Here is a 12,695-nt window from a genome sequence, read left to right as displayed (position 1 = left end):
ACTATAGCAGAAGGCAGATAAATGGCTCACTGATGTAAGGTTGTTGAAGTATGAGGCCATTTTGATTCACTCACAGGATTTGGAATTGCGGACAATGACTGCGCAGAACTCTGTGCAGTTTTTGTTTGGGGAAGCTTCAGAGGAGCTTGTTCACAGTTGCGTGGAGGTGGTTGAATTACAAAGATCAGATAGGATTTAGAATAGGAAGAGCTAGATGAAGGAGAAAAATGGTTTGTGGATGGATCAAGCAGGGTGGTTGATGGGTAAAGGAGATCAGGATACGCAGTCATGGATGGACAAACGGGAAAAGCGATTGAAGCAGGTCCCCTGAGTGCCAGTTGGTCAGCACAGGCTTGTGAACGGTATGCAGTTCTGAGAGCCTTGGAAGGACTGAAGGGGAAGAAGGGAACAGTTTTTGCAGACTCTAGGTATGCCTCTGGGGTGATTCACACATTTGGGAAAATCTAGGAAGAAAGGGGGTTGGTCAACACACGGGGCAAAGGACTGATGCATGGACAACTGATCCGGCAAATTTTGGAAGCAGTAAGGGGGCCAGAGGAAATTTCAGTTTTCCAAGTGAAAGGACACCAGGCAGGGATGCAGTTCCGAACACGGGAAACAATTTGGCAGACCAGGAAGCCAAGACCGCAGTACTGATGATGGTAAGTACCCTGGAGATGGAAGGGTTCAAGGTCCCAGACAACCCTCCTCAACCCTCCCAAAATGAGATTGAAAGCTATGAGAAGATTGGGGGGAAACTGGAGGAAGGAAAGTGGAATTTACGAGATGGGAGAGAATTAGTCTCTAAATGTTTTACCAGAAGGATTTTGAGGAAACTGCACCAGCGAACACACTGAGGGGCAGAGACCCTGGCAGAACAAGTTTTGAAATTTTTCAGGTGCAGGGAAATTTATGAATTGGCCAAACAAGAGGTACAAGGATGCCTGATTTACCAGAAATTAACAAGACTAAGGCCATCCTCGGGAGTCACCCCATCGCGTATCGATGATTTGAAAGGATTCAAGTCAATTTCACTGAATTGCCCAAAGTGAGGATGTTCAAATTTGTGCTTGTAATCGTGGACAAATTGACCCATTGGGTGGAAGCTTTCCCCAGTCCACAGACAATGGCTCAGACGTGTCCAGGAAATTGCTGGAGGAAATTGTGCCCTGATATGAGGTGGTGAATTACATTTATTAGGACCAAGGAACTCATTTTACGTCAAAAATTATTAAGCAGATGGCAGAGGCGCTAGGCATTCGGTGGGAATACCACACTCCGTGGCATCCCCAGAGCTCAGGATAGGTGGAAAGGATGAATCAGATCTTGAAAGCACAGTTGTGTAAATTAATTTTAGAAACTCGGATGTCCTGGCCAAAATGCCTACCTTTAGCCTTGCTTATTATCAGGAAAATGCCTCATTCAGAGATGGGGCTCTCACCCTTCGAGATGCTATATGAAATGCCATATAAACATGGGATGCCAGTGGGACACCCCAGACTTGAGGACAGCCAGATTCAACCGTATTTGGTTGTGATACACAAAAACTTCCAGGAACTAAGAAAACAAGGGATAGTATCTCAGAGTGCTCCTCTGGATTTGCTATCCACAAAATTCAACCGGATGACAGAGTGCTTGTGAAAGTGTGGAAAGCTGTATCCCTCTCTCCTCGCTGGGAAAGTCCTTTCCTTGTGCTCCTGACAACAGACACAGCCATTTGGACGGTGGAGAAAGGCTGGACACACGTGTCTAGGGTGAAGAAAGTCGAACACCAGGAGGAAGCGCCCAAGTGGAGAGTCACTTCTTCCCCAGGCAACTTGAAACTCAAACTCCAACATCATTGTAAATGACCAACGGCGAGCGGATAGGTTGTATACTGTCTGACTGTGTATGCTATCCGTTTGTACATTTCAAGTGTGAATATTGTCAGGAGGTGTTTGTAGTACACTGTAGAAGGGGACAGAGGCCGAAGGGGTTGTGCACTCAGTGTCTGAAGAAGGAGCTTGAGCTGACTGACCAAATCCTAACCCTAGCCACAAGCCTAGGAATCATTGAATTAGATTTACAGGAGTGGTTTCATATTTTTCAGAACAGGGTGCATGGAAAGCTTAGATCAAAGGCAGAGGTTCTGGATGTGGAGTGCTGGAAATCAATCAAGGTACCGTGCAGCTCAGATGCTGTCAAGGTTTCACGGTGAGGCGCCTTTAAAAGGAGGTATGCGGCTAGGTCAGAGAATGTGTTCCCCGAAGAATACTCCTGCTGCCACGAAGATGGTCTTCCTCGCCGCTGGTGGCACCCCAGGGGGAGGAGGGAAGGGCAGAGGAGTACGCCTGGTGGGAATCCTGATTGGCCTGAGCCTAGTCGTGTGCAGGATGCAGAGTCTGCACAGTGAGGTCACAATGAGAGGTGGAAACGAGAGCTCCGCAGATGAGTGTGGAAGTTGCACTCAGGTGGTCCGAGTTGAGCAAGGGGACGGGAAACCCTCAGCATACCAAGCCCCGGAGGAGTGCATCAAGGAGCCTGGCAGGTACTGTTGGAGAAACGGCATGAGGGTCAAATTATGTAAATTGGACAGAGGGATTTGGTGTATCGATCCCAAGGCAGGGTCAAGGAACAGGCAGTCAGACAAGCACAAACATCAGATACGGAGAAGGAATGCAGAAATAATGTCAATCCCTATTTGCAACCAATGTAATCGAACAATGTGGGTTGGGGGAAAAACGGAATCAATTTTTGTAGTGTATCACCAGGTGAATCCATTGTGTTATGACAATGCAAGGCTAGGGATATGCATGATGAATGGGAAAATGTATTGGATGGGAAGAAATGTTAAATTTGATAGCAAGTTTACCTTGTGCAGGGAACCAATCATATTGGATTTGGCACAGGCAAATGATGATAGGGTGTGCCTGAAATATGACAGGGTTTCTGATTCGTGAAAAATAAAGATGGTGAGGATCCTGAGAGAAGAATGAGGGAGATCTCTCAGGAATTGAAGAGAAGGGGGTCAGAACTGAGGAAGAAATGAATTGAACAGAAAAGCTTAAAACTCCAGGAGAACGGTATTAATTACTTGAGAAACAATACGCTGATGGGGAATTACCTTAGGAACCTATTACCTAAATAGGAACATATTTATTGATTTGATGCAATAAATAGCAACTCGGATTTGTGGGGGGCTGAAGTCAGCAGAGAAATGGCCATGGAAAGAGGAAGGTTTGGCTCCAGAACAGCCTCTGAAATGGGACAATCCAAGGGTCTCAAAATTGGCACAGAGGCCTGAGGGGTGGATTTTGGACCAGAGGGTGATTGGAACCATGTTTTATCAGTCAGGAAGGAAAGGAATATACCGAGATGGTGGAATACACTCCGTGTATAATTACTCTAACAGTAAATTCAAACAATAAAGGCAAGGTTGGGCAACTAGAACCCCCTCCGGGGTACTGAAGTCAGAAAAATGAGACCAATTGTGAATGGAACAGAAAGATAGGACTTTGCTGGGTCAAAAATCCGGGAGCCAACCCTTACCAATACTTGGAGGGCCTGAGAGAATACTGGGGAGACCCAGGGAGAACAAACCTTCGATGGAAAGCCCCGGATGGAATTTATTGGATTTGCAGGAAAAAGGCATACAATGAGTTATCCCCGAGGTGGAAGGGGTCATGCACTCTGGGAATGATCCGGCCAGTCTTCTTTACTCTCCCTCGAACAAAAAGTAACCTACTAGGGGCTCCTCTGTATGAGACCCTGAGGAGGGAGAGAAGAAGTCTGAAAAAGATGATGCCTTTCATAAGTGGCAAACAAACTTGGGGGGAGGAAGAATGGCCAGCTGCAATAATAATTGATTATTATGGGTCGGCCACGTGGTCCATAAGCTCAAGATGGAAGCTACGGGTATAGGACTCTAATTTATCTACTGAACTGGCTGATTCGGCTGCAGGCAGTGGTAGAAATTGTATCAAATCACACCTCTGAGGCCCTGGATTTACTTAGTCGGCAGCACACCCAGGTAAGGGCATTTTTGTACCAAAATCAAATAGTTTTAGACTATTTGCTGGCCAAAGAAGGGGGAATGTGTGGAAAAGTCAATGAATCGGAATGTTGTATTGAAATTGATGATTATGGGGAAACCATAAGAGGATTGGCAGCCGAAATTAAGAAGGTGGCCCATGTCCCAGTCCAAAAATGGAATTCAATTTTACAATTATCCAGGTGGGACAGATTATTTGATGAGGCCTGGTGGAACAAAATAATATTCTTTGTCCTGTGTTCAGTAGCAGGAATCCCATTTCTCCCGTTTCTAATTCCTTGTTCCTAGATTGCCATTGTGAGTCAGAGAGGAGCAGAGGGAGGAGCTTCCTGAGTTGCTGCTGAGTGGCTGATTATAAGAGGTGTCTGGGGAGCACGGAAACCCGGAGCGCGGCGAACAGGAGCGGGCAAACAGGGGTATGGTGAGTCTCTGGGGCATATATGAGGCAGTTTGCGTGGCAGTTCACGCTGGCAGGGCTGCCAGCTTTCTTGCTAGTAAGGAGTCCTCTGTGCTGTTTGAGGTCTTTTTGCTGCCTAGTTGTGTTTGAGGTGTTTGTCAGTAATGGTTTCTACATGGTCTAAAACTGTAGCTGGTATAAGTGACCAAGTCGAGCCCTCCAAAAAGGATGTGTCTGTACAGACCCATCCATGCCCAGAGTGTTTGTGCTTATCGGTGATTTCAGGGAGTCTTGTGGAGGAGATCTGCCTGCGGTGTGAACAAGTGAATGACCTCCTTTCACTGGTGGCTGAGCTTAGGGAGGAAGTTGAAAGGTTAAGGAGTATCAGGGAAAGTGAAAGGGAAATAGACTGGTGGAGTTCAGCCCTACCATCTTTAAGGGAGGCTTCTGACCAAGAGACTGAGGACTTATATGCCTGCCCCTCTCAGGCAATAGAAGGGCACCTGGTAGATGAAGAGGAGTGGAAATGGGTCCCCATTCGGGGAGGTTATAACAAAAAGTCCTCCCCATCCCCATCATCCAACCAGGTACCACTTCAGAATAGATATGAGGTCCTAGATCTAGAAACCCAACTAGATGATTTAGGAGAAAATGAGAAAATTGTCTGCCCAGTGAACCCCCCAGTTATGATTCATCTGCAAGACGGATCACTACCTCTAACATCAAGAAAAAAAGAAGGGTAATCGTAATAGGTGATTCCCTTCTGAAGGGAACTGAGGGCCCCATATGTTGACCAGACCCATCCCACAGGGAAGTCTGTTGCCTCCCTGGGGCCCGGGTGCAAAATATCACTGAGAGACTTCCTGGGCTGATTCAGTCCTCTGATTATTACCCACTGCTGATACTCCAGGCTGGCAGTGATGAGATTGATAAAAGAAGTGTCAAGGCAATTAGAAAGGACTTCAGGGTACTGGGTCAGGTAGTTGATAGGGCAGGAGCACAGGTAGTGTTCTGCTCAGTCCCTTTGGTGGTGGAGGAAAATGATGAAAGAAACAGGAGAATCCGCATCATCAACAAGTGGCTTAAGGGTTGGTGTTGTTGGCAAAATTTTGGATTCTTTGATCATGGGGAAACTTTTACAGCATCTTCTCTGCTGGAACCAGATGGGGTACACCTCTCTGTTAAGGGCAAAAGGTTTTTAGCTCATGAACTGGCAGACCTCATTGAGAGGGCTTTAAACTAGGTTTGAAGGGGGAAGTGGAAGAAGATGAGCTAACTGGAAGCAGGCCCAAGGGCTGCAAGGCTAAGTTAGGGCTGAAGTCAGTAGCCCAGCTGAGGTGTGTGTATACCAATGCACGCAGTTTGGGCAACAAACAAGAAGAGCTGGAGGCCATGGTGCAACTGCAGAGCTATGATGTAGTTGCCATCACTGAAACATGGTGGGATGACTCGCATAACTGGAGTACTGCACTGGATGGATACCAGCTCTTCAGAAGAGACAGGAAAGGAAGAAAAGGTGGAGGGGTGGCCCTTTATATTAAGCAGACTTTCGATGCCATGGAAATTGAAACTAAGGGAGATGGAGTTGAATGTCTATATGTAAGAATTAAGGGGAAGGCCAACAAGGCTGACACCCTACTGGGGGTCTGTTATCATCCACCCAACCAGGAAGAAGGGGTAGATGACTTATTCTATAAGCAGCTAGGTAATGTTTCAAGATCATCAGCCCTTGTTCTTGTAGGTGACTTCAACCTACCAGACATCTGCTGGGAACTTAATACAGCAATAAAGAGGCAGTCCAGGAAATTCTTAGAATGTATGGAGGACAACTTTTTGTCGCAGCTGGTGAGTGAACCCACCAGGGGAGGAACTATGTTAGATCTGCTGTTTGCAAATAGAGATGGGCTGGTGGGAGATGTAGTGGTTGGAGGTCGCTTGGGGCAGAGTGATCATGAAACAATAGAGTTCTCAATATTTGGTGAAGTCAGGAAGAGCACCAGTAAAACTCTTGCATTGGACTTCCGGAGGGCAGACTTTGGCCTGTTCAGGAGACTTATTCAGAGTGTCCCTTGGGAAGCAGCCCTTAAAGACAAAGGAGTTCAGGAAGGGCGGGCATGCCTCAAAACAGAGATCTTGAGGGCACAGGAACAGACTATCACTGTGTGCCGAAAGATCAGTCAATGGGGTAAACATCCAGCCTGGCTGGGCAGGAAGGTTTTGGAGGAACTCAAGAATAAAAAGAGGATGTATCAGAGTTGGAAGGAGGGTCAGGTCTCTAAGGAAATATTCAAGAAGGCTGCTAGAGCATGCAGAAAAAAAATCAGGGAGGCCAAAGCTCAATTTGAACTTAGAATGGTGACTTCTGAAAAGAATAATAAAAAATGTTTTTATAAACACAATAATGCTAGAAGGAAGGGTAAGACCAGCCTTTGTTCTTTATTGGACAAGGGAGGGAACTTAGTATCTGCAGATGAGGAGAAGGCAGAAGTGCTTAATGCCTACTTTGCCGCAGTTTTTAGTGGGAAGAGGACTTGCCCTCAAGACACCTGCCTGCCTGGGCTGGTTGGTGGTGTCAGGGAGCAGAATGGTCCCCACATTATCCAAGAGGAGGCTGTCATAGAACTACTGAAATGCTTGGATGTTCATAAATCTATGGGACCAGACGGGATCCACCCCAGGGTAATGAGAGAGCTGGCAAATGAGCTTGCAAAGCCACTCTCCATCATTTACCAACAGTCAATGCTAACTGGTGAGGTTCCGGATGACTGGAAGCTGGCCAATGTGATACCCATTCACAAAAAGGGTGCAAAAGAGGATCCTGGTAATTATAGACCAGTCAGCCTGACCTCAGTACCTGGCAAAATAATGGATCAGTTTATATTAAGTGCCATCACATAGAATTTACAGGATGGCCAGGGTATCAGACCCAGTCAGCATGGGTTTAGGAGGGGTAGATCATGTTTAACCAACCTGGTCACCTTTTATGACCAGGTAACCCACCTAGTGGATGCAGGGAACGCTGTAGGTGCTGTTTATTTGGATTTCAGCAAGGCCTTTGACACTGTCTCCCACAGCATACTCCTAGACAAGCTGGCAGGCCATGGCTTGGACAGGAACACTCTGCTGAGTTAGAAACTAGCTGCATGGCCGGGCCCAGAGAGTGGTGGTGAATGGTGCTGCATCCAGCTGGCGGCCAGTCACGAGTGGTGTCCCTCAGGGGTCTGTGCTGGGGCCAGTTCTGTTTAATATTTTTATTGATGACATGGATGAGGGTTTAGAGTCTTTCATTAGCAAATTTGCAGATAACACTAAGCTGGGAACGTGTGTTGATCTGTTAGAGGGACAGAGGGCTTTGCAGAGGGACTTGGAACGGTTGGATGGATGGGCAGAATCTAATGGGATGAAGTTCAGTAAGTTCATGTGCTGAGTCCTGCACTTTGGCCACAATAACCCCCCTACAATGTTCCAAGCTGGGGACGGTGTGGCTGGACAGTGCTCAGGTGGAAAGGGACGTGGGGGTGCTGGTGACAGTCGGCTGAACACGAGCCAGCAGTGTGCCCAGGTGGCCAAGAAGGCCAATGACATCCTGGCCAGTATCAGGAATGATGTGGCCAGCAGGAACAGGGAGGTCATTCTTCCCCTGTACTCAGCACTGGTGAGGCCTCACCTGGAGTATCGCGTCCAGTTCTGGGCCCCTCAGTTTAGGAGGAACGTTGAGATGCTTGAGCGAGTCCAAAGGAGAGCAATGAGGCTGGTGAGGGGCTTGGAACACAAGCCATATGAAGAGCGACTGAGGGAGCTGGGGTTGTTCAGCCTGGAGAAAAGGAGACTCAGAAGTGACCTTATCACTCTCTTCCTGAAGTGTGGCTGTGGTGAGCTGCGGGTCGGTCTCTTTCTCCGGGCAACAACAGACAGAACAAGAGGACACAGTCTCAAGTTGCACCAAGGGAGATACAGGCTAGAATTAAGGAGGAAGTATTTTACAGAAAGAGTGGTCAAATACTGGAATCATCTACCCAGGGAAGTGGTGGAGTCACCATCCATCGATGCGTTTAAAAAGACTGGATGTGGCACTTGGTGCCATGATCTAGTTGAGGTATTAGAACATGGGTTGGACTCGATGATCTTAAAGGTCTCTTCCAACCTAGAAATTCTGTGATTCTGTGATTTTGTTCTATTAGACTGATTAATTCCGTGGTACGGGGTATGCAGATAGCAATAGTACCCATGGACCCAGACTTGGCTTCTGGAAACAACACATCCAAGATCATGAGCTTGGGAGAGAGAAAGGGTGCAAGCAACGCTGCCGAATTCTTGGCAAAATTTGAAAAACAGGTCAAAACTAGTTTGAACAATAATACTGGTTATCAGGGAATCCCACAAGGAGAACATGGAATAAGGATCTAATAAAGTTTTTCTCTTTGTAGGAGACCCTTAAAGGTGGAGGGTAGAAGTAGAGAATCAAAGAATGTATTTTATAAAGATTGTGAAATCCAAATGTGTCTCTGACCACACACAGCCTTAGAGAGGATGCCTATTCAGATTCTAAGGATTCCCAGACAGGGCTAAGATAACGATCAACACTTTAGCGTAAAAATACACGCTTCCAGGAGATGATCACTGGTATCTCGAGTCCTCAGAAACTGCCTAAGAGCAATCATCGTCCTGCAGATAACATCAATCAAGATAGCCACGCCAAGAACATACATGTGAATACATGACTTCCCCAAACGCAATCAACCCTGGCGATCAACCAGGACACGGCCTTTATCCAGCTCTGCACAGTGAAAGACCCAAACTATGAATGTGAAGAGCTGCAAAAGAAATTAGGACTCCTTCACCTCGGGCAAATAAACTGTGTAAAATCTCATCGCTGGAAGTGACTCTCATGAACGGGGGGATCTGATGTGATAGAGGTCGGATCCAGAGGTTTACCCAGCACCGATCCCGGGCTCAACGCTGTCTCTTTGGCTGTGATGGTTTTGAGGATCGTACTTTGGGCACATAAAGATAAAAAAAATATTTTTGCATTTTTGATAATCTGGCTTTCGATTGATCATTTATAGCAGGGCTGATCCCCTTGGTCCCTGCTCCCTCCTGGCAATGGCAAGAGCCGGCTGGGATGGCCCTTGCGGGGGGCTCTCCTCGGCTCATCGCATCTCCAGCTTCTGACCGTGGCTCTGTTCTTCTCTCTTGCAGCCCTGGAATGCCTGAGGGAGGACACCAGCAGTGCCGTGTCATAGCTGGCATTTGGAACACTGCATGTCCTCCGGCCAATAACATGTGGGCAATATTCCATCTTCCAGAGGCTGCAAGATCAGCTGCGCAGGGAATGGGAGACTCGGCTTTGTCTGTCGGGGCTTTGCTGGCTGCTCTGCAGGAGATGTGCAGAGAGCTGATCTGAGAGGCATTCTTTGCTGGGACCACATGAGCAAGGGGGAGTTTTCCTTTTCTTTAAAATTTTTCTTTTCTTCTTTTCCATTTTTTATCTCTATTATAAATAAATAAATTTTAGAATGTGTTATGATACACAGACTGCCAGGAGCATTCCTTTGCTACCCGGGGTCTGCAGGGCAAGAGGCAGGAAAGGGTGAAAAAGGAACATTGTGCACAGCAGCACAGCAGGCTGAGGGGTGATGAGGCCCTGAAGGGGGAAAAGGATGCTTGTGCTCAGCAAGCTGCCCAGGCGTGCAGTGTTGCAAGGAAAATGGCCAGAAGCCCCTTAGCCTTTGGTGATTCTGCTGAAGCCTTTGTGCTGGTGACAGAGCGGGTAGGCAGGGGCCAGGGCCGCAGGGATCCCTGCCAGAGCGGTGCCTGGAGATGGCCACAAGCCCTGTGCCAGGCAGGAAGCGCCATCCGTGTCCTCCTGCCCGTGTGCTGCTGGCTGCAGTGCTGAGGGCTCCCAGGTGCCTCTGGATGGGGCTGCTCTGCAGCTGCTGTGGGGCTGCGGCGCTGCTGCCGGGCAGCTTGGCCAGGCTGGGGCAGAGCCTGAGGGGACGGGGCCAGGAAGGGACAAGGGGCTGGGAAACCCTGACAGGACATGGCAGTGGGAAGGCGCGAGGGGGATGTGTGAGGGAATGGGTGGCTGTAACGTTGGCTGGGGGAGAGTGGGTTGGAGAAGGACAGAGCACTGACCCCGATGCTCACATGGCAAACAGAGAGTGTTTATTCTCAAGCTCTTCCTTCTAAAGGGCCTTTGAAAAACCCAGTCTGGATATTTTCATTGCTCTGATCCCTATGCCTTGTTAGATTCTGGCCAGTAAAATGCTGCAGCCCTGGGAGAGATGTGACTGGGCGAGGCCCCTGGCAGTAAACCAGGGCTGGTACATTCACACAGCATGAGCCAGCCTGCACTGTGACACACGGCCACAGAGTACAAGGCACAGCTCCGGGTGCTGCCCAGGAACCTCAGCTCTGGGAGCACTGTTTGCCCCAAGCTCCAGGGGCTGCAGTGGGAGCCTGACTGGGCTCTGCCCTGGGGCCATCCTGCAGGGACAGCTGGGAACAGGGAGCATTTCCTTGCCACAAATAGCCAAGCCAGGGCTGCAGGGCAGCTGCTCCAGCCTGGACTGCACTGTTGTGTGCTGTGCTCTGGGACTGGGGCTCCCCGCACAGGGAACTGGACTGGTGTGCCACAGGAGACTGAGAAGCTTCAGCTTCAGCCTAACTGAGGGGAGTACATGGGCTGGGAAGAGTGGGGAGGCTCAAGGGGATTCACAGAGCTCATCCTGCTGCAAGGATGAGGAAAAAGGAGTGGGAGCTCAGCAGTGAGGAGAGCTGAGGGCTGGAGAGTGGCTCTGAATGACACTAAAATCCCACTGGACCTCTGAGACATTACTGCTCCTCAGCCAGTGACAGGATGAGTCCCTAAGCCTGGGGCTCAGCCTTCCTTGGGGTGAGGGGCATCAAGGAAGGCAACAGTGTGATGGAGACTGCAATGGGCTGGGAACTCACTGCAGGAAAAGAGGGAGCAGTTGGGAAGTAAAAGGCAGCTGGGAGGTAGAGAACAGTTCAAAGAAGGGCTGAGCTACAGCTTCAGCAAGCTGAAAAATGTCATTTGGGGTCATCCCAGATTCATTTCAGAAGTTATTGAACAAGTTTATTTTTTGGGGGGTGTCATGTTTTCCCTTGGAGGTGTACACTCTGCACACTTGAGCTGTGCTGTGCCAAAATGCTCAAGCAAGTCTGTGATGCAGGTCACACGATTTCTTCTTTGGCTGGCCTGGTGCTGAGCTCCAGCAGAGCCCTGGCAGAGCCCAGAGCAGCCTCAGCACCTGCAGAGCCTGGCTGCAAACAGAGAAAGCAGAAACCGCCCGTCAGCTGAAGGCTCCTGTGCCCTTGTCCCAGCCGCCCGTAGTGCCCAGGCCATGCTGGCTGTGCTCAGAGCAGTGCCCAGAGCTGCCCATGCCTTCTTCCTTTGGCACAGAGCAGGAGGGCAGGACATGTGCCCAGCCTGCAGCCAGCCAGGGAACATCCACCTCCTCAGCAGCTGCCCAGAGCAGGATGCTCCTGTGCTTGCTGCCAGCTCCCAAAAGCTCTGATCCCACCATGTCAAGCAGACGGGGACCCACCTCACGCCATCACCCGCTGGAAGAAAAGCTGGTCCCAAACGATGTCCTCAGCCTTCTCCAAGGGCACAGCCCATCCACGCCACAGCTGCTCCCAAGCACTTCCTGATCAAGGCTGGAGCCCACTTAGAATGATTCCCCTAGAAAAACAAATGAACAAATTATTGAAAATAGATTACAGACAAAAAGGGGAAACAAGAAGAAAGGTAAAAACTCTTATCTCTGCCAGGGCCTTGAGGAAGGCCCAGCCCCTGCATGCCAGAGAAAAACCCACCCACAGGTAAGGGAAGCCCACACTTTCTCCCTTCCCCCCTGCACTGCCCCCCAAAATCACGGTGATCCCAAAGCAAACAAGGGCAGTGGAGCAGCCCAAGCCCTTCCTTGCCTGCACAGCAAAGCAGCTGTGCACAGGTTCTGGAGTCCCACCTCTGCTCCCACCATGGGGGTTTTTTTGTGTCGGGCTGGCTGCCCCAGCCCCAGCCCGGGGCATGGGGGGTGCTGGGGGCTGTTGGCAAGGCCAGGAGTTCACTCCCATTTCGTACCCACCCCAGCCCATCCTCCCAGCCCTGCCAAAAGCAGCTGGGCAGCCGACTGAAGGATCAGCTGCGTCCACCCCAGCAAAGGGGGAACCTTTGGTTCCCAACCGGGCTGTGCAATGCCCAAATCTGGGAGCATCCCCCTGTGTGTGGACTCATCTACA

The sequence above is a fragment of the Ammospiza nelsoni genome, chromosome 9, assembly GCF_027579445.1.
Source record: "Ammospiza nelsoni isolate bAmmNel1 chromosome 9, bAmmNel1.pri, whole genome shotgun sequence".
Classification (NCBI taxonomy): domain Eukaryota; kingdom Metazoa; phylum Chordata; class Aves; order Passeriformes; family Passerellidae; genus Ammospiza; species Ammospiza nelsoni.
The sequence above is the reverse complement of the archived record's forward strand: the minus strand, read 5'-3'. Positions refer to the sequence as shown.